At 38.3% G+C, this 24,394-nt stretch overlaps 1 protein-coding gene across 4 annotated transcripts in view; it reads right to left on the reverse strand.

The window, feature by feature from the left end:
* The window catches only part of LOC150091163 (growth factor receptor-bound protein 14-like), a 452,305-nt gene that overhangs the window by 323,792 nt on the left and 104,119 nt on the right, over positions 1-24,394 (reverse strand). The window contains exon 2 of one of the 4 annotated variants that reach the window (XM_090382356.1): positions 18,181-18,328. The exons of the other annotated variants lie outside the window; for them this stretch is intronic. The gene's annotated coding sequence lies outside the window, so the exon portion shown is untranslated. The remainder of the gene's footprint in view (positions 1-18,180; positions 18,329-24,394) is intronic. 4 annotated transcript variants of the gene reach the window in all.

Raw genomic sequence — 24,394 nt, forward strand, 5'->3', positions numbered from 1 at the left:
TGTTAAAATTGGGAGGAAGAGACATGACACAAAACTGGCAAGGCTCTTCACAAAATACATTAGAAAAGGTGTGGCGCCTAAGGAGTGGAATAATGCAATCATAGTTTTGCTGCATAAGAAAGGAGATAAATTGGAAATTACAGACCAATTAATTAGCTTGTTGTCCCACATCTACAAGTTGTTCACAAGGGTCATTACTAACAGATTAGAAAGAATACTTGATGAGAATCAACCGAAAGAGCAAGCTGGCTTTAGGACAGGATTCTCAACTATGGATTACCTTCACAAAATTTCACAGCTAATGGGGAAAGCAAATGAATATAAAACACCATTATGCCTGGCATTTGTGGATTATGAAAAGACATTTGACTCCATACAGCATAAGGCAATGTTTCGGGCACTGGAAAGACAAGGCATTTATACCCCATATATTATGATTTTGAAGAAAATATATGAGAGTGCTACCTCCTTTAATAGACTAGACAAAGACAGTAACAAAGTTAAAATTGAGAAAGGAGTTGTACAAGGAAACACAATATCTCCGAAGTTGTTTACTTCTGCCCTGGAGGAAGCTTTCAGAAGATTAGACTGGTCGTAGAAAGGAGTCAATGTAAATGGAGAGTACCTAAACCATTTACGATTTGCAGATGACATTGTGGTCATAAGCCACGATCCCAAAGAATTAGAGGAAAATCTTAAATCAGTTATGCAGAGTTAGTAAGGATTTTGGACTAAAGATGAATATGGCTAAAACAGAAGTAATGATGAACAAGTATGCCACAGAAAGGGATATAACGATTGAAGGAGCAGTAATTGAAAAAGTGGAATTATATACTTATCAAGTCATTAGTTGTAATAATGATAAATAGCTAGAAGTCAAGAGAAGAATAAATTTTGGATGGATAGCAGTCAGGAAATATAGTCATATACTGAGGAGCAATATCCCAATTTTTCTGAAACTTAAAATAATGAACCAATGTATACTACTATCCTTGACTTACGGAAATGAAACTTGGGCACTCACCAAAAGAATGGAAGAGAAGCTGAGAAGTACACAGCGAAGAATGGAACGAATTATATTGGGAATCACATTGTTAGATAAGAAGAGAAACACAGGATTGGGCAGCAAACACTAATAAAGGACATTCTTATCAAAACTAAAGAACTAAAATGGTCTTGGGCAGGACACAGTCATCTGCCATCATGTCTTCGAGCTAAGAAAATAACAGAATGGTACCCAAGAGGAGCTAAGAGAAAACTTCGAAGACAACAACGGAGATGGACAGATGAAATTCATGAGTTTGTGGGTAGTAAATGGATGGCCATTGCACAAAACAGAAGGAACTGGAAAGTTGCTGGAGAGGCCTTCATCCTGCAGTGGATTGAAAATGGCTGATGATGACTTTTGTTTGCAAAACTGGTCACAAACTAGGTGAGGAACATTCCAGCAGTGTTAGAAGGTTCTTTATCTTGTTCTTGGACGGTCGCAGCGTGGTTTGCTAGTCTGACTGACTGATTTGGTAGTTGTTGGCGCATCGGCTTCTGTGGCCATATTGCACCTCCCAAGGTTTTTACAGTACTTTGATCCAAGCCCGAGGCGGGAATCGAACCCGCGACCTTTGGGTTGCCGGGCAGGTACTTTACCCACTCGGCTAGCCCGGTCGGCCGGTTTGCTAGTGGATGACAATCTCAACGAGACATTTCTATCCTTTCTGTGTATACCTGTTTGACATAACAGATATGTTCAATTACTTGTGGCGATGCTGAAAATTTGGAACATGTCCTTTTCCATTGTCACCTGCATGCGGATTTACGGCTGCCTATGACACACCTTTTGCTTTCGCTGGTCAGGGAGAAACCCTGCTAAGCCCCAAGGAGAACTTTCTACTTCTTCAGGACTTTGCTACCAAAGCTTTCCTTTGCCGAAAACAACTGCTGGCATCTATCCACCCACTGGCCACTTTTGATGATTTGATCCAACTATATGGCCGCCGTAGCCTAGTGGTCAGACGCGCGGGTGCATAAGTACACGTGCCTTGAGTGACCGGGGTTCAAGCCTGTGACTGCTGAATACGGTGCTGTTTCTTGTATTCTGTATATCTTGTGAACTCCTCTGACCGTTTGGTCGTCCCGGAGTGTAAACAGAAAATTTATTTATTATAACCGGATTCCTTCTCATGGATCCGCCTATGCAGGGAAGTTCACCAACCCTAGTTCATATGTAATGATGATGCTGACACGGACATTATCCACCGAACTATTCTCTTTTTCCCCTTTTCCTCTCTCTAACCCCAACCCCTCTTGTTTTTTTTTTTTTTTTTTCTCCTTTCCCGGTCCTTGTACTTGAGGCGGGATTTTTCTGTTGCTCCGGTTGGGGCTACTGGGCACGGAGCTGCCATCCACTGATCACACTCTCCAACAATGGATTTATTTATTTATTATTATTTATTTTTTTATTTTTTTTTTTGCTCGCTCTTTATTTTTGAGGTTCTGCCTGGGTTTGGGCTCCCTGGGTATGAAATAGCTTGTATCTGGTATCATGGTCTTGCAATCCACCAGTGGATACGAAACTTTTTTTAAAATTTTATATAAAATTTTAAATTAATTAATTTAATGTATTACTATTATTTTTTAAATGATCCCAAAGTCGCTTTTGGCACTGTTAGGGCCCCACAACGATTCACGCTAAGTTGTGACCCACCTCGTGGTGTAGACAGACACTGCGCAAGCCTTCCAGGTTTTTCAAGAAAAAATACATGACGGTGTAGGTATGCTATTTCGAAATTCCCTTTATTCTATACCGAATACAATAAACAATATGGAAATTTATAAAAAAATTATAGCATTAAAGTGTAAATTAAATCTATAATTGGCGTCTCCTTACAGTAGCATCACAGTAAGTATTTCGTTCAATACCCTTTACTCTTGATTACTCTGGCATCTTCGAGGCATGGAGTCTACCAATTTCTCCAGTTCTTCTTTTGTGATTACATGGAATCATGACTGAATAATACATTCTGTTAGTTTTCGTTTATTGCTTTTTGAGAAGCACGCACAAGTCGTTTTAACCTGAACCAAAAATTTTCGATCGGATTTAAGTCTGGACTATTCCCTTGAATATTGTGGTTATCAAACCACTCTTTGTATATCTTTGCCGTGTGACATAGTGCTCCATCTTGTTGGAAAAGGAAGTTAGCTGGATCAGGAAAAGGTCGTCGGCAGACTGCAGTAGCTTTCTCTCAAGGATGCATTCAATGTACTTTCTTACATTGATTGTACTCTGAAACACTTCAATTATGCCAACTCTGGCATACGACATGCACCCACATATCATAAAACGCTGTGGGTATTTCACTGTTGCTCTGAGGCCCTCTGGCATCAAATCTTCTGATCGTCCTCTTGTGATATATCTGATTCCATCACTGCCAAATATTGAAATTTTGGTCTTATTACTCCACAGCACCGACTGCCATTGTTCAGAAGTCCAATTAAAATGCTCTTTGGCACAGGTCACCCTCATCCGTCTTTGGTCAAGGATCGCTTTTTCCTTGGAATTCTAGCTTTAATTCCATTATCAGAAAGTCAACGTCGGGTTGTCCTTTCACGCACTCTCAAATCAGGGGCTAATAAGATACTTCTTATTTTTGAAGATGTTATTTTTCTGTCTGCAATTGCAAACCTTAAAATTCTTCTGTCATCCTGCAAAGAAATACATCCTTTCCGGTATATTCTCTGCTTAGTTGAAATGGTTCCAGTATTCATATACTGGGTACACAGCTACTGAACTTTGTTGCGCCAGCACCAAGTAATTTTGAAATATGTTCATACTGTGTGTAGTCCTCATTACACGCAATGTAATAGCTTTAAACCTCTTCTCTATCGACCAGTCCCGTCTCACAGGTACCATAATGTTTATTTCACGAAATTTAAGTTGAATTTAAATTGAATAATGTTCAATAACTACATAGCACTTCACTTTGTCCTCACCACAGACAGAAATGTCCAGAATCACTGCATAATCAGCTATTTATATTGTGCAGCATATTTTTGCACATGTAGCCAATCGCAGATATTGAAGATTCACTCTGATCGGTGGCTCAGAAGTCTTCAGCCATTGGTCATTTTTACGATTGTAAATCTTTGACAACATTCTGGTATCAGTTTGTGTTTGCTGAAAATTGCATTTCACAGTTTAATTTTTTTTTCCATTTCATCGGATTTGAACGAAATATATTGCATTGGCTAATACAGTATTGCATTAATAGTTAAAACCCTTTTAAGTTTTTCTTTAGAACGCCTCCTGCGTTCTTTTTCTTTAATTTCAAATTTTTGGTTAAGGGAGGGCATATGCCCCCTCTGCCCACCTCTGAATACGCCCCTGCTTTGAAACAACGGTGAAGCAATGGAAGCAGGAAATTTAGAGCTACGCAGGCAGGCATGTGGAAGAAATCCAGTAGAATAAAATTGGCAGGCACTTAGAGAGGTTCGGAGAAAGATTTTCAAATTACACATCGTCTAATAACAATAAACAACAAGGAGTCAGTTACACTGAAAAATCTGAATGGTAACAGCAGTAGTTAGTAACAGCAGAGAATAAAATTCCTCGTAGGGGTAATTATTCAATGGCTTGGCGAAGTTTTATGATGCGAGGTTACAGAAGAGATCCGCGACTGTGAATGCAGCACAATGAACGAATGACAAAATGTTACTGCGCATGGAAACGAGCAGGTGCAGAAGAGCGAAGAAAGAATGATTGAGGACAGCAGGAAACGTCTCGCATTTATCAAAACCCTTCCTGTTGAGACAAATACCTGAATGCAGAAAACATGTGAAAATGATGCAGAACGTTTTAATGGGGGGGGGTTCATTTTTGAGATGGACAGAGCGCAGAAAATTTTTAAAAATATGGGCGAAGATATAAAAGAATTTTCTCTGTTATTCTTGATGATGAAGGGGAGGATCTTGATCAGTAGTATTTGAAGTCAGTTCTTTGTTTGAGTGACAAGAGGCAGTGTCTCGATTACTCACGCCCTGCTTCATATATTTTGCAAACTCAGTCAAAACAAAGCACACGATTGAGTACATAAAATTATGCTGATAAAAAGAAGAAAAAACGGTCAAAATTCACAATAGTCCGAGAAGGTTATTCTTACCCCAATGCTCAGCATATATGATATTACATCCATGTATCAAGAGTAGCGATAAAATCTACAGCTTTCCATCCAAGAAACTAAGCGTATTAGCTAGTATTCCACAGTCCTCCGTGATTTCGCCTTTTGCCACTAGTGTGGAGAGTTCTTTGTTTGAATGATGGTGGACTGGAGGAATTCCTGAAATCCTTTTAGTTTTCGATCATCTCAATTGGGGCTATGGTTAGCCGATTGCAGCAAGGAATAGGGTTCCCCGTGAGTTATATTTCTTTCAGCCAGCACAATATGCAAATCGGCTAGTAAACACACACACACTTGTACATAGACCTAACACACAATAAACCGCATGAAGTGAGTACCATAAGTATCCCAGTGGAAAAACATGTCTTCGATGAGTGTACGGGTCCAACAATTGATACTGATTGCTCCATTCTTTCTGCTACCTGGTGAGTGAACGTCCGCTATGTAACAACCCACTACCACACCGCTTGTAAAGAGATCTGGATTCTTTTCTGATCTCGACTACCTATCATTGAGTATGCATGCCTTTTATATCCTACTTTTAATTGGCACGACCATCTACTTGTTATGCGACCTCAGGATAAAATACTTTTTTTTTGATAAACTCCTTCGTAGTCTAAGGTTCTAGCCAAAAAGATTTCATTTAGTCTAAACTATTGCTCACCATCAGGCATCTCTCATATTGTGCAGTTATACCTCACAACTGGGTTTTCACTATTGCATCACCAGGGTACCTGTCCGCCCACCGAAGAGGGGCCAATAAGCCTCGAAACGGTGCTGTCTGCGGGAGCTTGATGCTGCTAGAGTTACCAAGAATAGGTAACAACAGTCTTCCCTAATGGGGAAGCGTTGCCTATTCAGAGGATTCATAAGTGGTTGGTTTAGTTTGGTGAGTGAGTGTGAGGAGTAACTGTTCCTTTCCTCTTTCGACGGCATTTCTTCTTCATCCTCTCCTACTATCACTTTCCTTTACTTTTTTGCTTTTCAAACTCTAATAGGGACAGATATGTGGATAACACAGTTTTTTATCCCATACCATTTTACAAAAGGTGTCGTCTGGGTGATTGTACCCGCCAAGAATAAGTAACAACAGTCTTCTCCATTGGTGAAGCTTTACTTATTCGAGGTAATGCCATATCATGGCAACCCGTTGTGAAGGTATTCACAATATGAGATATAATTTAAACGGTGCCAATTAATCTATCTTGATAGTTTACTACGTATAAAAATGATGCGATTGCCAGCGACCTGAGGAATTAAACATTACTTCCTGGGATGATTATCCTAGTACATGTATATTTACTTAATAAGGAACACTCACTTTTTCTTTGTTTTCATTATTATTAATATGTAAATGTTACAACCAGATGATACTATGTTAACATCTGTTTAATTTTACTTTTCTTTCCACAAGATAAATTTGTCAATAGACAAGATCTGATAAAAAAAAAAAAGAAAAAAAGTTACTAAACCATTTTTCTACAAAAAATTATTTGAATACTTCTTATTTTTATAAGCAGTCCTCCCCCCACACTGCTCCTCCTGATTATATGCAAATATCCCAACGTTCCTGCCATTTCTGGACGTATCTCTGCAGGTCTTCAACCGAAAGATGATTGAATTGGAAGGGCATCAAGATCATTGCCATTAAAGTTTCATTTTGAGTTTAAGGAAGAGAAAAATAAATAAATCGCATAAAGCAAGGTCAGGTAAATATGGTGAACGGGGTACTACAAGAATATTTTATTGGGCCAAAAACTCTTGATTGGAGAGCGATGTGCTCATGAGCATGTTAGACGAGTGTCAGCAAAATTGTTGAATTTTGCTGACACTCGACGCATGTCGAACTTCTTACATGATTACATTCTCAAGTAATTTTGTGATTACTTCTTACATTCTCTGTCAAAATCTTCTTACATGACCCAAAAAAGATTCACCATCCATCAGAACTTTCTCGGATGGTTATCGGCTATCAGAAGGAAATTTTAAGGACTATATACGTAAGCGTACATAGTCGTCGACCAATAACAACTACAGCTCACTACATGTGAGCTCGCGTGAGATGATAATTGTGTATTTCCACCTTAATACTCCTACATGATCAGGGCTACCAAAGAGGAGTGCACCGGATGTAACGCACCCAGGCATCGACATATCAAACGTCTTAAAAGTTATAATAAAAGAAAGGGGGAATCCCAAACCAATCACGCACCCAGGTCACTGATACCACTCCACAATCCTGCCCACAAATTAACGCTTCATGATTAGTCTTCTCCATTTATTTAAAACGACCGAACAAAAAGAATAAATGCGTACGAACACAATAATTTCAAAGGAGGCTGTAGGTCAATGTACGTGTGTGCGGGTTGAGAACAGATCGATTGGTAAACGATGTCTGATGCTGCGTCTGATTGTCACGATAGCTAAACTGCTTTTCTAACCGTCAAAATAAAAGAATCGCATCTGATAATTTAAGAAGACACCGAGCACAATACACGTTCGATAATTTATTTTTTTCTTTTTTTATAAAATTACCTGCCCGAAGTCATTGAAGCGTCACGCGGGTAATATTATACCACCTGAGAAAAATTGTGAATCGCCAAAAAGAAGTTCCCAAAAGTGAAAATTTTATTGATTACGGCGCATTGTTGATTTTAATCCTTACGTTGCAGCTTCCCTTGGATACTGAATGATGCGCGTCATTCAGCATCCTTGCTTATGCAGAGGACTGTACATTTTCAACACGAGAAGAAACTGTGCAACGAAATTTCGTATTCGGCTAATTTGAATTACAACAACAAAAAAAAAAAAATCTGTTAAAACGTATTCGTAATGATATTTCTTGCTGGCTTCCCTATTAAATGATCCTCTAAAATGACAAAAAGGTTCTCGGCATATGGACGGATCGACGTAAACACCCATCCCCCTCCTTCGTGGACACGTCACTGCCTGCGATAACAACGTCATCAAAGAGGATTTCAAGTTGAAAAACTTCATCGACTGTCCTTGACCTAGAAGTAGGTTAACAATCTCGATAAGAAAGAAAAAAAAAAAAAAACTTATTCAGATACGCATCTGTAGAAAACAGTGCGCAAGCCCATCGACTTGCGCACACTGTTTAGCAAAACTTGTACACGAACTTTTCATAAAATTAAAAGACTAATCGATAAAATGCTTTGGATAAGAAAATTAAGATACAGATACGAGAAAAACATCTACGCGATTGCGTCACGTCGCTGCCTGCGATAACAACGTAGGTTTCTAGTCCAGGCTTTTTTTTTTTTTTTTTTTTTAACTTATTTCTATTCCTGTTTCACAACAACTCATACGCTTGTGTAATGATCGTCTTGGTGTGTTGGGCTAAATAAATGGACGTGACGGTTAGTAAATAATGACGCCATAGAAGAGAAACAGAACATTAAAAGCGCGAAAATAGGGCAAGGCGCTGTTAACTATTATTTATTTATGATGTTCTATTTGTACGACGGAATCCTTTAATACCACCTAGCTAACGCCAAAAAGATGCTAATATTTTGATGTTATCTTGTTTCAAACACGTTTGCGTCCTGCAGAATTCACTGTATCTTGTCTTTGTTGTTCCCAGGAACAGCAACATGTGGTTTACCTATTCGCCCTAGCGGGTAGCACGTGCATATGATCTCTGTCCTTTCCACACCGGGTGGGATAGGCCTGGGGTACAAATCTCGCCAATACAAGATTACTTTAATGTACTTTTTTTTCACAAAGTGACTGGATTAGTCGGTTTCAGGAGAGAGTTTCCTTCGTTTTTCTCCCAGAAACTCAGACTTTTAGTCTAGAAAACAGGCGAATCGACCACGACAGACACGATAAGTTTTGGCTCTTAAGACACACATCTGTTCTTCGGCTATAAACTATGGTCATCGATTATTATCGTGATCGTGCAGTTCTCTTGGATTATAAGGTAAATGCCATCTAAACAGTGTTTCCATGTCTTACTTGGATCTGTTCCAGTTGGAGAAATGGTGTTGACTCCTGTTATAACCCAGCTGGTTGAGGAAATCGATCTTGATGGCACGCCGCATTCTAAAGCGATTGTCTTGCTATCACTAGTTTAATGGCACACGCATAATAAACATCGCATCATCATCTTTTCTTTGGAATAGTCCACTAGATGCATTTTGGAGTCAAAAGTGTGTGTGTGCTGTTAATGCCAGGAATCGGCTTTCCTGGCACTACAATCGTCCTTTTTATGAATAGGACGAACGACACAGTTGCTGGTTTGCAAACGCCGCATTCATATGGTGAAAACTGGTAGCAATGGTTCATCTAACCTATGATTATATTGGAGTGGTTCATTTTCAATAATACTCGTTAATTAAATAAGAAAAATAAAAAATCAAAATGGAAAACGAGCGAAATAAGCTGAAAATTACACTTATTCCTACATTTCTCTCTCTCTGGTAAGAGTGTGAATTGATAACTCATTATAAATTAGTCACTATACGGACTAATTTACTTATTTCTAAACATAACTCCCACAGCGCCCACACACACACAGTTGGAGCACGGACGGTAGTTCACGCATATGAAATAGTTGGAAGTTTGTATCTTGCCTTATACAAAGCACTTGTAAGAAAGAAAATAAAGAAAGGAGTTATTACGGTTAAATAATTTATATGTGTTATCATTTTGTGCTTACCTGGTCAATATTCTGGTATTACGCGCAACAATACTGATCAAGAGATTTGTCCGTCAGCAGATTTTGGTATTACTGATGCACGGAAACCTCACTTGATTTTCTTTTAGTTCAGTGCAAAGAACGTTGCCTGTTTATATTACTATTGTATACGAAATTATTTGTTTCCGCCAACATCTTCTTTATATATTGTACTGTAAATAACTGTATTATACTTGGAGTTTTGAGCTGTACTTCCATATACGCGTTTCCTTATGTATCGGCGCTCTCTATTTATTATTATATAGTATTATTACTGTTAACCCCTGGCCTGATGGCCGCGAAGGGCAACATTGCAATGTATCGAACTGTAATATTATCATTATTATTGCAATAAAGATTTCTTCTTCTAAAAGTTATAAAATAAAGGTTGCTAACCTCTGTACATTGCATTCTAAAGATCCCTAGCGATTTGCCTACTTAATAGGCAGTGGTGAATTCAAACACAGTGAGGGAAGCGGCTGCGCAGAGTATAACAATTTGAAAGGATGCCGAAATTATTGTATCTGAGGCACAGTGTCAACAGGATAAATGGGAAATTCCAAGTACAGTACTATACTTTTAAACTGCGATTGACTAACGAGAAAGTCCATATGAATAACTGCGCTTGGATATTGTTGTGTAGGTTATGTGAGTGTGCATTGTACTAATTGTGGCTGCCTTCCCACAAACTACCCAATTCATTACAAGAGCTAGAGGTACGAAGTGGTTTGCGTATCCAAGTTATTGCCACGTAATTTGGATATGCGATACGAAAAGTCACCTTTGTTCGTGTCGATCTCCAATGTGGTACTAAAGATCACTTGAAATTTGAAACTGCCACCATGGGGAACAGTGAATCACCGGAGTAAGAAAAAGCAACGAATGAACCTGTACTAAATATCAAAAAGAGATCCACAACGTACACGTACAGTTAAGCCACAGCGTTGTTGGCCTACTTCACAAATGATTGCGAACCTTCTGCTTGATGTCAGGTTCCTTAATCCTGGGAATTTCATACAGGCTGCTGGGGTAGTTTTCTATTGCGTTCCACGGTTGTGCGTACAGGCCTACAGCCGCGTCTGTTCAGGGCCAGTTTTCCTTTTTGTGGGGAGGGTAAAAACACGAAATAATTCGCGAGGGAATCCCGCATCTTCACTTCAGACCGTCTAAGCTAGCAGCTCAAACCAAGTGAAAAGGTACACAGAAATTCCTTCAGCGTAGACAAACTCAAAACCAGACAATTCGAAACGGATGACATATGACTACGCCTGTGTACCAGCTATAGCGGACTAAAGACACGATCGGCACTTATCCGTATTAGTTGGTTCCTTCATTTTTTTTTTTGAAGACAAATTTGCTTTATGACGTGTCAAACCACATCTAGCGGTGAATTATATTGCGCAAAATTGTGCAGCGACAAAGTTCTCACCAGAAACTTTTCAAATATTGTCACTTTTACGTAATAGCCACGAAGACCATTTACTAATTTTAGTCAGCGTTTTTCCCTCAGCTCTGTGTCATATGAAAATTATTATAGTGACTTCTATTTCCAGGCTATAATAGGTTCGCCATCGCTGTATTATACATGGCAAGGAATAGATAACGGATATGTTGCTATAAATTAGTTCCTCGAATTTCCTGTTAAATCTGATACAAGAACGTCATACAGGTTGCTATCTTTATACAATGCATTCTAAAAATTACCAGCGATTTTTTACATTAATATGCACTGGTAAATTCAAACAAAAGTGAGGTAAGCTGCAGCTCAGGGTATAACACTCCTGGATAGAGTAATTCCCACGCAGTGTATTTCAAAGACGAAAAGTTCTTCAAAAACACTTTCGTTATGTTTTGCGCAAGTAGGCAATATTATATAATTGCATATTTTTAAATCATATAGGTCACAAAAAGTATTCTCTCTTAAGGTCCCCAAAAAGGTGTAAATCCGCAGTAATGTGTAGCTTAGTTTTCGTAAGTGTGTCATAGATGCTGTCACGCTGATATTCATCCACGATTCCTATTTCTTCGGTGAATATTGATCTCGATTAACGCCCCCCCACCCCAAGCTTCAGCTCATAACTGCAAGTGTTATTGTATAGAAGCGAGCCGATTTACTGTTTGAGACGTACATGCAACTCCAGAAAGCCGCGCTCCTGAACCCAGTAGGATAGTAAGAAAGTTCTTTTACCAATAGTAATAACAATAATAATAGTAACAGGACACAACCAACTACCTCCTGCACTGGGTACCAGTACGGGGCTCAAAAAAATCGCATAAAATTACAATAATAAAATAAAATGGCAAAAACAAAATAAAATAAATCAAAATAATTTTATAATTCCCCGCTTCAAACGTCTTTTTCGGTTAACCGGCTGACGGCGGGTGCTCATCGCGTCAGGGCTTCAACTGTATTTAGATCTAACATCCAATCTAAAAGCCATTAGATCTGACCATGCAAAGAAACGACAATAGAGCAGGAAACTGCGGTAGCACAGTGGTATCGTTACCGTCCTCCCCCACACCGGGTGGAAAAGGCCTGGGTTCGAATCCCGTCGATGACGCGAGGAACTTTAATGGGCTTTTTTCGCTCCGTGGCTGAGTTAGCCCGTCTCAGGTGTAGATAGCAAGGTTTTATCCCCCAAAACTGGGGTTTTTCTTCCAGCAAAACAGGCAAATCGACCAAAGAACACACGCAATTTACAGACCATTACATAAATGGATATGTAGAAGAAATTCTGGGTGACTCAAATAAAATAATTTCAAAAAAAAATTTAAATGATTCTTTGGAAAATCTAATCTGAAGTCTGATTTCGATCCCACAATAGAAGGTAAACAAAAAGGGGGTATTGTTTCAGGGATCTGAAGGGAATAATGAAGCTCATATTTCAGCTTAATATTATTCCCTTCAGGTCTCGTTTGCATTTAATTTTCTTCTACAGCTATTTTTATTCTCTCCATTTTTGACTGCTGTAACAACGTGGTCTTTCCATCTCCACTATATAATAACCAAATCAGAAAACATTCAGCCCTAGTTTGTTAGTTAATTATGTTTTCGGACCCCCCCCCCCCCCGATACATATTGTGTATTTGCTTTGGCTTACTATACCTAGCTGTCCTCAGAGCGCTCTATATATAAAATCTTCCATTCTGAGCTCGACTCCGGCGTTTTCTTTTTCTTGCTCCAAGGGTTGAACACAGTAATTCCTCATTCCAGTCTGCCACTTTTCACTACAGAGCTTCATCACTTGTAATGCAACACTAGTTAATGTTCACAATATTGCTAACTTTATGTCGCTTCAACTTTCCAGAAACATAAGTGCTTCTCAACTTTTCTATATCAGAGATTCTTAAGGTATCTGTGCAGCATTTTTTTTCTCTTATTCGAAAAAGTGATTTGTAACGTTCCTCACATTGTTTCTTCCCCCCCCCCCCTATCTTTCATAACTCCATTTATCTCCCCACACACACATATACTTCGTTAACTGTTTACGTTACCAGCAAAGCTGATGTTTGTGTTATTAACTCTTACTGCAAATATCTTATTACTTTTAGTTTTGAAATAAAATCGAAAAATAAATAAATAAATAATTACCATAACTATACAATTTTTACCCATCATATCGTCGAACACTGCGTGTTCATCACTACTATTGGCCTCGTTGCCTTTTTTATGCCACACATCTTGTTGAAGAACGCGTAATGCGCTATGTAATAAATAACTTTCCATCTCTCTAAACAAAGAACAACCTAAAGACGAATACAGTTGAGGAATAAGATAAAGGCTTTCAACACAAACTAGCCAAGGTTATTGTGGGAAAGTATCACCAGACTTGAGGGCCTCATGACATCCTCCCGAAACCCCTAAACTAAGACTGTCATAAGCTAGTTCGAACTATAAACATTTGTAAGGTGAATTTCGTTTCCTAAGTTATGGCTGCAGTATAAAATCAGACGACCGATTAACGGTAAAATTTCTACGCAACTAAACATAATTCGCTTTATTCGGCCCTATTTCTTATCGTCTGCTTAGCTATAAAGTAATATTATGTGCGGTGCACTATGATTAAAGGCACGTTGCTGCGAACAAATTCCCAAACTAAGGTGAACCACATGCTTTACCCAGTTGACATTAGGTCAACAACCTTCCATGCCACTAGACGTAGCATCACTTACATGTGCAGCGATCCGATCCTAGCTGAACCAGAAAATTGAAAAACCACGTCCAAATTGAGAGAAGAATTATCTTTTCTCAATTTGGATGCAGATAAAAGAATTATATATGGAATAATGACCTTGATATCTATAATGGTGTTCCGATGGCAGTCAGGTATTTCAAGTCCTGACAGGATGCTAGAATGTAACAGATTACTAGGTGGGTAAATATCTGTTAACAAATGAGTACGGAATTGTATGCAAGGGAACAACGGCGTTTTAAAGGGCAGTTTGTTTGAGGGACATAAAACCTGAGGAAAATCCCAGGAAACCAAACGCCAACTATTAGAATCAATTAACTCACTCCCATTCGAAAAAAGCCACAATAAATTGGAGTGATTAATCTACTCATCCATGAAGGCTCCAAATAAATGCACATTACTATATTACTGGATGTTCAAAATCACTTTCCTAATCAATTATAACCTAATATTGCACTTAATAAATGTACAGTAATAGGTTAAATGTTGAAACGTCGCGGTCTATAACAGTGATAATTGAGCCTAATAAGCCTGTTAAAATACAAAACCAGGTTTTACCCCACGATGGGCAACCTCCGGGAAGATTACATACATACGTGACCCCATTTTATTCGGATTCTCCTTGGCGCAAGTACCAATAAATTCCATATGTAATCTTAATCAGCCCTGATAAGTATAATATAGTGAAACTCGTAGATGGTACGAACTGTACGAACAGTTTTTGGCGGAAGCTCTGACCGGATGTTATAAATGATTTAACTGGATCTGAGAAGAGTGTGCCAACAATCATCAGGAACATCACAGCGTTGGCCAACAGTACCAGATTACAAAAGATCAAAAAAGGAGGATGCAGAAGCATTTCTGTAGTCTCGTGGGGAAACCACTGACGAGTGAAGAGCTACGCCAATTATAGTAGGACCACATGCAAAAGGCTGAGGAAATTATGAAGGGATTCAAATGACAAAGCTTTAACAAGCGAAATTCTTCAAATTGGACGGAACCGAATAAATTTAGGTCTGGACCTTTTTGAGCAAAATGACAATGACTTAAAGTGCATCTCTGCTCTCAAGCTAATCCTGCTGTGAAGGAATTCTGCACGATTGTAATAGCAAAAGGCAACTCATGCTTTGATACATTCACCAAGACCACCTTCCGTAGCGCTACAGCTGGTAACGTTATACCTGAAGGACGAATAACAATTAGTTATGTATCATTAAATATTGCCATCAATATTTAGTATTTCTGCTACTTATTTAAGTATATTTTTTTTCAGGTTAATGAAGCATTTATATCAATATTTCAGTTTACTTTTTGAATCCTCACCTTCGACAACAATTTCTGATTCCATTCTGAGCAAAATTGTCAGGAATTTTGTGTAAAGAGGTACGATTGTATATACATGACAGGAGAGGCTAAACTGTGGTTGTAGGTTTGGTTTTTTATCAACATCAGTCACTTAGACTCAACTTCCTCCGTCTGGAGTACTCTAACTCTGTCTCAATTGGGGAGACCCTTAAAGATTCTCCAGTCATCTACGAGGCTTAAACCCAAACCTTTTCAAACAGTGACAAATGTGAAACAACTGTACTGTTACAGAGGACGCTAAAGTGTGGCTTGCAAACTGTATGCTGACCTTTGACACTTTCTCAAATTCATGTATCAAAACAGAATATAACAGTAAAATAATTTTTTTTAAAAATCACGAATAACCACTAATTGTTTTAATACCAAGCTGACATATTTCGAGAAGTTCATCATCCCAGAAAACTGTATGATGGTGTGTATATTAAATATCGTGTCAAAATAATATAACAAAAATTTTAAGCGATCCATAAAAATTCTACTTGTTTCCATCCAGAGATGAAATATTTTAGCTCTGGTCATGGGGCGTTCTACATTGTTTCTTACATCAAATCTCTCTCTCTCTCTCGGAATAATGAATAAAAATCGAGATGTAAATTAGAACCAATTTAAACTAAAAATTTAGAGCGCACGAAGTGTTGAAAAAACAATATGCAAAAAGGCAGGAATTCACGTCAACGCCAAATGTGACCTGGGATAGCGAGCAGGTATTAAGAGGAACTAATCATGATCAAGATAGCATAGATGGAAATAAGAATTTCTGGGATCGGGCCAAGGACGTGAACAGCAGGAAATATAACATACTGCAGAGGGTCGGATACTTAACAGGTAATAAAAATGGATTAAAGGTCTACTTCGTGACTTACACAAAGCGCAGGAAAGTGCATGAATGAAACGATGACCAAAATCGGACAAGAGAAGACAGGAAAGACCCATGCATTAGCTGGATTTAATATGACAATGATAAGCGACAAGTCAGAACCACGAAGCACACGTAGCAGGAATTCTTAGATTGCCACACTGAAAAAAGACATACTGACTGACGAAAGAACAAAAAAAAAAAAAAAAAAACCAAAGGAAAGGCAAGACTCCTTTATAAAGGGAACCTGACACCATCAACCCAATGACTTTGTAGTAGATGGTTTTGTGACATTCAGATAAGTCAAAAATTGATGCGCAGAAATGACAGCATTTTTATTTTTTTATGTATTTTTTCAAAACGCTGGACATATTATGGCTATTTGTGGCTCGCGTTGTGGCTTATGCTTACTTTTCTATATTTTAGGCAGTTAATATTTACCCCTACTGGTCAGCGACAGTTATACCATAATTTTAATATATTTATTATTTCGTGAAAAAGTTTCAGAGAAGTCAAAGAATTATTAGACTTTTGCGAAAAATTAAAATATTTTTCTTTTTGATTCCCTAATGAGAGCGCTGGGCGCACCATTAACTTGCTAGCACTTCGCTATAACTGAAATATCTTTGACAGAACGTTTCGCTACGATGATGTCTAATAGCTTTCAAGTTTCAAGGGCAAAAAATGAAGGCAGCAGCACCCCATCAGGGTGTTCCGTAAGGAAATTTTTAGTGGCTTCTTTAAACAGAAGTACCAGTTAGTACTCTACTCTTTGTTGCCTCCGAAAACTACAGGGACAGAAAAGGGCACTGACAAACGAGATACATTCAAGCGTCCTCTCAAACCACAAGAAATGTGGTCAACTTAGATTTTATTTTGATTTCTTTGATCAGTTTCCAATGTGTTTATTGAGTGACTTCATCGCATGCAAGTGACGGATTCATTTTTAATATTGTAAAATCTTCTCTCAAAGCAAACGCTTGCTGATCAGAATTCGCCTCGAACTGCTCTTGAAGCACGCATGAAAGCAATGTAACTTCGATTATTAACATTGAGGGTTACTGAAACAGTATCCGTCCAGCTGTAGAAAATACATGTAGACATCTCAGGAGAAAACGTGTAGACATGTCTTCTCTTGATTATATGATTCTTATGTACTTCTTTCTAGCTTAATAATAAACTAGAAATAAGTAATTTCAAAGACAAATTTCATTTTCATAAGAAAATGAAATTTGCCTGCCTTTATCAAGCGCTGACAATTTCTCGGCACTCTCCCCCCCCCTTTCTCTCCCTCCCTGCCTGCCTGCATATATAAACTATACATTTTAGCTTAAATTGAAGAAATTTTTGAGATGATTTAAAATGATTTAAAACTGACACTTAAATCTTCCTTTACTAATATTAAGCTAGAAAGAAGTACTTAAGAATCATATAATCTTAAGAGAAACACAAAATCCTTGCTGAATGATGTGATCTGAAAAATAAATGACGAAGTTCATTTATTTCTGAGATCTTTTTTGAGATTTTACGCCATTATTATTGGAGTGAAGAGTATCCTGTGTTTGGCACAATTTCACTATGCGAGCACGCTAGTTTCAGATTAACGACGTTCAACTCTGGGTAGGAAAGAATTTTCTTAATTTTTATTCAAAGTGGTTCTTCCAAGGAGATAGAGCCAATACAACATCTGCGTCTCGTTTTGTAGCCACCCCCCGCCCCTGCAAAAAACAACTTCATTGTCATTATGTCAAACGTTACCAATGAATAACCTTTCACAGTAAATTGGGAAACATTCCATTCGCAAAAACAGACCAAAAGAATAAACGGTCATAAAACATGTAGTCCTACAGACTGACCGCATTATCCGTAAATTATTCAACACTAACCGATTCCCACCTCTGCTTTCTCTTTAATACAGATTTCGACAGTCATAATGGTGAAGCAGTGAACCTCAGATCCTAGAAAAACTCGAAGGCGGCTCCCAATTTTGTTTCACCTTGAGTTGTTTTTGGTCTTTGCAGGCTTCATTAACGCATGAAAATTGCTGGAAGAAACGCAAACAGGAAAGAGAAGTTATTAGTTCCCATTATAGCGATGCAACTAAAACAGAAGCCACAATAAACACACAAAAATATTAAAAGGAGCAGAAATAGTTCTAGTGATCGGAATATCCACTTTAAAATGTCCAGACAGCACAAAAAAAAATTATATCCTTCAAACTCAATTAAATGAGATCTAAAAAAAAAAAATTCTAGCACCGACTTAACAAGAAAGCGTTTAAATACATTGGATAAACTTATGATACGAAACTTCAAATGAAAAATAATTATTTCCGGATATTATAGATAATCTGCTTAAGACAGAAAGAGTAGGGAGATGTTTTCTGATACATTTCCTCGCCCCCTTCAATTTGAACCTTTTATACAAAGGCATGCTAAGTTATAGTTCCTAATTTTCTCTTTTTTTGTTTTTAGTTCAACTCTTTTAATAATAATAATAGCAATAAGAGCTTAATTGCTTATTTTTTCAACACTTTTTTAAAGTTCGAGACTGTAAAAATCGGAAAAAAAAAGAACATCGAGCCTTAATAATATATCTTTAAAAAAAAGGATTATGGAGCTAAAATATAGTAGAGAGATATAACAGATTAAGGAACTCGTCCGATCATGTGCAATTGTCAAAAACTGGGTGGCTAAAATTAAAATGTGGCAGAACCAGCCACATTAGTACAGTAGACGTCCATTAACATCAATATTCCGGAACACCAATAAAGTTCATGACATGCTGAAGGGATGATCGGATAATCATATGGCATGAAAACACCACAGGATGGTCATATGGCATGAAAAATATTGACTATGCGAGTGTGATGGCAGAGGTCGTTACAGAAGTGCATAGATATTAAATAAACAGCCGGGTGGGTAAAGTGCCTGCCTGGTAATCCAAAGGTCGCGGGTTCGAATCCCGCCTGGGGCTTGGATCAAAGTACTGCAAAAACCTTGGGAGGTGCATTATGGCCACAGAAGCTGATGCGCCAACAACTACCAAAAAAAAAAAAAATAATAAAAAAATAATTAAATGAACAGCCGAATGCATTTCGTTCAAACTTTTTCGCATGTTTCCACAGACCACTGTTCCTTACGGTGGCCTGCGGAAATGATGCCAAAGTTTTGAATCTCCAAGCGGCGGATGATGTCTTTTGATTGACCTCACAATAGTCAAGCGTGTTGTCAAACAAAATCCAAATCGGCATTACGTGTGCAGCAGTATCATTTAGCAAGTCTAGGAGAGACGGCGTGATTTCGGGAGGGTTTTCATAGATGAGCTGCAGCTCATAACTCCATGATCACAAATATAAATGTTCAACAATTATTACAATGGTGCTGTGCCCACAGAAGCTGCACGCTGAAGATGTGAAATACTTTTCTGGACTGATGAATCATGGTATATTCTGTTTCACTATGATGGAAGAATCTGAGCCTAGCAAGAGCGACAGGAAAACGCTCCCATCAGCGCTACTTGTCTCAAGTAACGTTGTGGAAGTGCGATTATTTTGGGATGCTTTTATTGTACGACATCGGACCGCTGAAATTTGTAGATGGTACATTAATATTCTACACAGGGTTGCACTCCCTGAATCATTGGAATTTTACACTAAACTTTCATAGGACAGCGCTTCCTTCCACAGAGAACTGTATTCTGTGGAAAGCGCTGATAACAATTTTAACCAGAGCACCCATATGCCAATCTTAAGTCCATTGAATATCTATGGATGAACAAGCTGTGTTAAAAGATTTCCTGAGTGAGGAATTGCAAAATATTCCACATTAAAATTTTCTTTTTTGTACAATATATAAATATTTCTTAGTGTCCAGTACATTGGATAACATAATATATGTTATAATAATAATACCATAAGGAAAGCACAAGACCATCCAGCCCAATCAACTGGAAGTGCAACTGCGCTAGTGACCACCGAGGAAAGAAGAAAATGCCAACGCATAAAGTGGAGCATCGAAATGAATACGTATATCATGCGAACATACTACAAAATAACCAAGCTAGAGACTGATATGACAATGTACAGGTCGAGACTACATACAAGCGGTTGGAACGATTCCCGGATATTCAGGTCACCGAACAGGGGACCAAAGAAGGACCATCATCACGAAGAACCTGATAGCTCCCTCAGTCTTGGTCAAAATCGAGCAGGAAGCGAGCGGCTAATTACACAGAACAAAGAATATGGACAATGGAAACAGAGGAGGAAGAGCAAGAATCAATACAACCCAGAGCAGCTGAAGTGGAAAAAAACGAGGTCATGATATCCAGAATAGAAGAGTGGAAGAAGATCCTATTGCATATGCCACATCTCTTTGATCTCCATTCTTGGATCCGTGTACTTCCTGATCGATTATGATTATTATTAGCAGTAGTAGTAGTCGTAGTAGAAAATGATGCAAGAAAGCAAACTTATCAGCATCAGCCAAAAAAAAAAAAGCCAACACTACCCATTTCATCTGTCAGTCTCTTCTAACAGTGTATTTAGTTCTTCCTTGAATGAATTCAAGGAAGAACTAAGCAACCACCTGGCTGAAGGAAAATATCCTCACATCTATCTGCAAACCATCCTTTCTCAATTTGAATTTATGTCTCCTCATGTGTAGAATCTAAGCAAGAGGAAGGATTCTATTAGCATTAAGCTTACACAATCCATTCAAGGCTTTAACACCTCACTCAGGCCTCCTTGCAGGTGTGCCTAGTCACCATAGGCTGCAATTTGTAAAACTAAAGCCTTTCTTAATAAGCGCATCCTTTTGATTCCCTTTTAAATCTTGTTACTCTTCTTTGCATCCACCCCTACATATCCACATCCTTCCAGACCTGCATACAGCTCTAATTACAGACCTAATTAATAGAGATGTGGCCTAACTACTGCCTTATACATTGGAGTAATCATCTCCTTATCCTAGCTGGCAAAATTCCTGTGTATCATTCACAAACTCGAATATGTATTGTGTGGTTTTAGCCGCGTCAGCATTGTTCGCATTGCTCAGAGAATTCATGTGACTACAAAATTACCTCCGGGTAATTGTGCAGTTAGAATTTCATTTTTCCTTTTGTCATTCTCCACTGTACCACATAGCTGTTACGTTAATTTGTGATTACTGCTCACCATGTGAAGTACCTTGCATTCATCAATATTAAATTTCAATTGTCACTTCTAAGTCCATCTGCCTAATTTTTCCAGAAGTTGTTGCAGCAGCATACCCTAATTACTTTTATTAACTATCCGGCCACCTTTCATATTATCTGCATACTTAGACATTAAGTTTGATATGCCTTCATTAATAATTAAGGAAAACAAAAATAAACCCAGAACCGAATCTCGGAAAACTCCGCTAGTAACATTAGTCGAAGAAGAGCAATGCCCATTGATAACCACTCTCAGTCTTCTCCCATTCGACCATCCCTTTATCCATAACAGCAACTTTCCCTTAATGTCACATTGCCCCAATTCGTATATGTATTTTGTGGTTTTAGGCAAGTCAGCGACTTAGACCGTATTGCGTTGATATATACAGTGAAACTTCTCCTAACGGACATTTCTCTACAACGGACATTTCCAAATTCCCCAACTCACCTCCATTGGTTTTAACGTGTTTGCAGCTTCTGTCTAGCGGACATTCTCTGTAACGGACGCGGACAGGCAATCTGCACTGTTTCGTTTAGATTAGCACTTAATTTGATCTCCCCATAACGGACAGCGGGCGAGCTCACGGTCCTTTTTCTAGGAACTTTTCTTCCACGTATTGCCTCAATCGTGTGTTTATTTTCTATTTCCGATTCTCTGAATTTTATCAAGGTTTACGTCACGGTTTTAAACCCTTTTTCAAGAATTTTAAGGCACGTGTAAAACTTCTGATGAATTGGGTGTGTGCAGGGGGGGGGGGATATGGTCAGCCTTTCGTCTTTTCAGTTTCAGTTTACAGTTTTGTTCAGTGTCGTGTGAAGCGCACAATGTCTTCTCGTAAACATTTAACTTTAAAAATGAGTCGAACTCATTAATGCGTATGATCGGCAAAAAAATAGGGTTCGCAATCTCGCTGGAAAATTCAAAATCGGGAAGACGCAGGTAAGCGACATCCAAAAGAAAAAAAAAAATGAACTGCTCAAACAATTTTGGCAACACGGAAATGATCAGGTTCAAAAATCATTCCCGAAAACTGTTGGACTTCAAATTGACAATGTTACGTATGAGTGGTTTTGTCGCGAACGTGCTAAAAAAATTCCCATTAATGGGCCTATTATTAGGGAAAAGGGGAGTAAATGAGTTCAAAGCTTCTGTGGGATGGCTAGACAAGTTCTAAACTCGGCATAAAATTTCTTGGAAAACCGTAAGTGGTGAAGGTGGATCTGTTGATACTGGGGTTGTAAGAGTGGACCGTCAAATCGGAAGATTTATGTCGTGATTTTGAAGCTAAGGATATTTACAACTGTGACGAAACAGGGTTGTTTTTTAAAGCTCTTCCTGAAAAAACAATGAGTCTAAAAAACGAAAAGTGCCAGGGCGGAAAAATTTCTAAGGAACGCTTGACTGTACTATTGTGTACAAATATGCTGGGAGACTTTGAACAACCTCTTGTTATAGGAAAACCACAAAATCCTCGTTGAATCTTTTGAATATTGACTGGAAGTCTAATAAAAAAGCGTGGATGACACGAGATATCATGAACGAATGGATAAGTCACTTTAACCAAAACATGATTCGTCAAAACAGAAAAATTATTCTTTTCATGGATAATCCTGCATCTCACCCGCACATTGAATTGTCCAACATTCAAATCGTTTTTCTGCCACCAAACACATCTGCAGAGTGTCAGCCCTTGGATCAAGGGATAATAAAAAAAATTTAAACTTCACTACAGAAAACGTGTTTTAAGACATCTCATTGCAAACATGAACGATGTAACATGTGCGAGTGACCTTGCAAAGAAACTCAGCATCCTAGATGCGATTCAATGGATTTCGTCTTCAGTAAACGCAATTAGAAAACAAACTGTCGTGAACTGTTTTGTAAAGTCTGGCTTTTCAAACGCAAAAATTGAAGTTGTGAACAGCAATGTGGAGCACCAAGAAGAACAAGAACTTCAACATCTATTGATAATGTACGATACTTCAGCTACAAGTGACCCTGGCTACAAAGATATAGACTCAAACCTCACTACAGAAGATGGTGCTCTAGATATCAACGACATTATCATCGATATTTTTCAAGAAGTTTCTCATGAGGATGAAGAAATGGAAGGAGGTCATTCTGTCGAAGAACATATTAACGACGAACCACCGATGAAAATAGAAGAAGCGCTCATACAAATCAATCGTTTAAAAATGTTTTTCGCCGCTGAAGGACTTTCGATGGTTTCTTCACTCCAAACAAATGTTGAAAACAAAATTATCAGCCGGAAGAAGGTGCAGAAGAAAATAAGTGATTACTGTATGTATTTTTCTTAAGATAAAGTCATAATATGCATAGCACAATTGTATGTATATTATTTACAAAAATATTGTGCAAAATCTGTATATATTTTAATTTAATTTTACATTAAACGTTTAACGATTTTTCTTTCTTTCTTTTTTTTTTTTTTTCTCCCTCAGACTTCTTGTTAGCGGACACTTCTCTCTAACGGACACATTTTCGTTCCCCATGGCTGTCCGTTAAAGGGAAGTTTCACTGTATTAGTTTGTAAATTGTGTTCTGTGGTCCATTTGCTGTTTGCTGGACGAAATAAACCCGAGTTTCCGAAAGAAAAAACCGTGCTTAGTTGGTCTCAGGCCAGGGTAGCATGGTTGGTACCAGCTACGTTGTGAAAGAGACCATAAAAGTTGCTCGTGCCAACGACAGGATTCCAGTCTCTTTTTCCACCTGGTGTGAGGAGCATGGCAATTCTACCAGCTGTGCTATGCGGGAAGGGCCCAATTTGCATAGTAGTCTTTTATTTGCAATAGTATCAAAATGTTGTATGTAATGAACGAATTATTATCTACGCAAAACATGGTGTTGGTTTCAAATACTGCATACAAATTAACAGCCTAAGCCATGGTGTCG

This window comes from Mastigoproctus giganteus, chromosome 1 (genome assembly GCF_048544385.1).
Source record: "Mastigoproctus giganteus isolate SK-2022 chromosome 1, ASM4854438v1, whole genome shotgun sequence".
Taxonomy (NCBI): Eukaryota; Metazoa; Arthropoda; class Arachnida; order Uropygi; family Thelyphonidae; genus Mastigoproctus; species Mastigoproctus giganteus.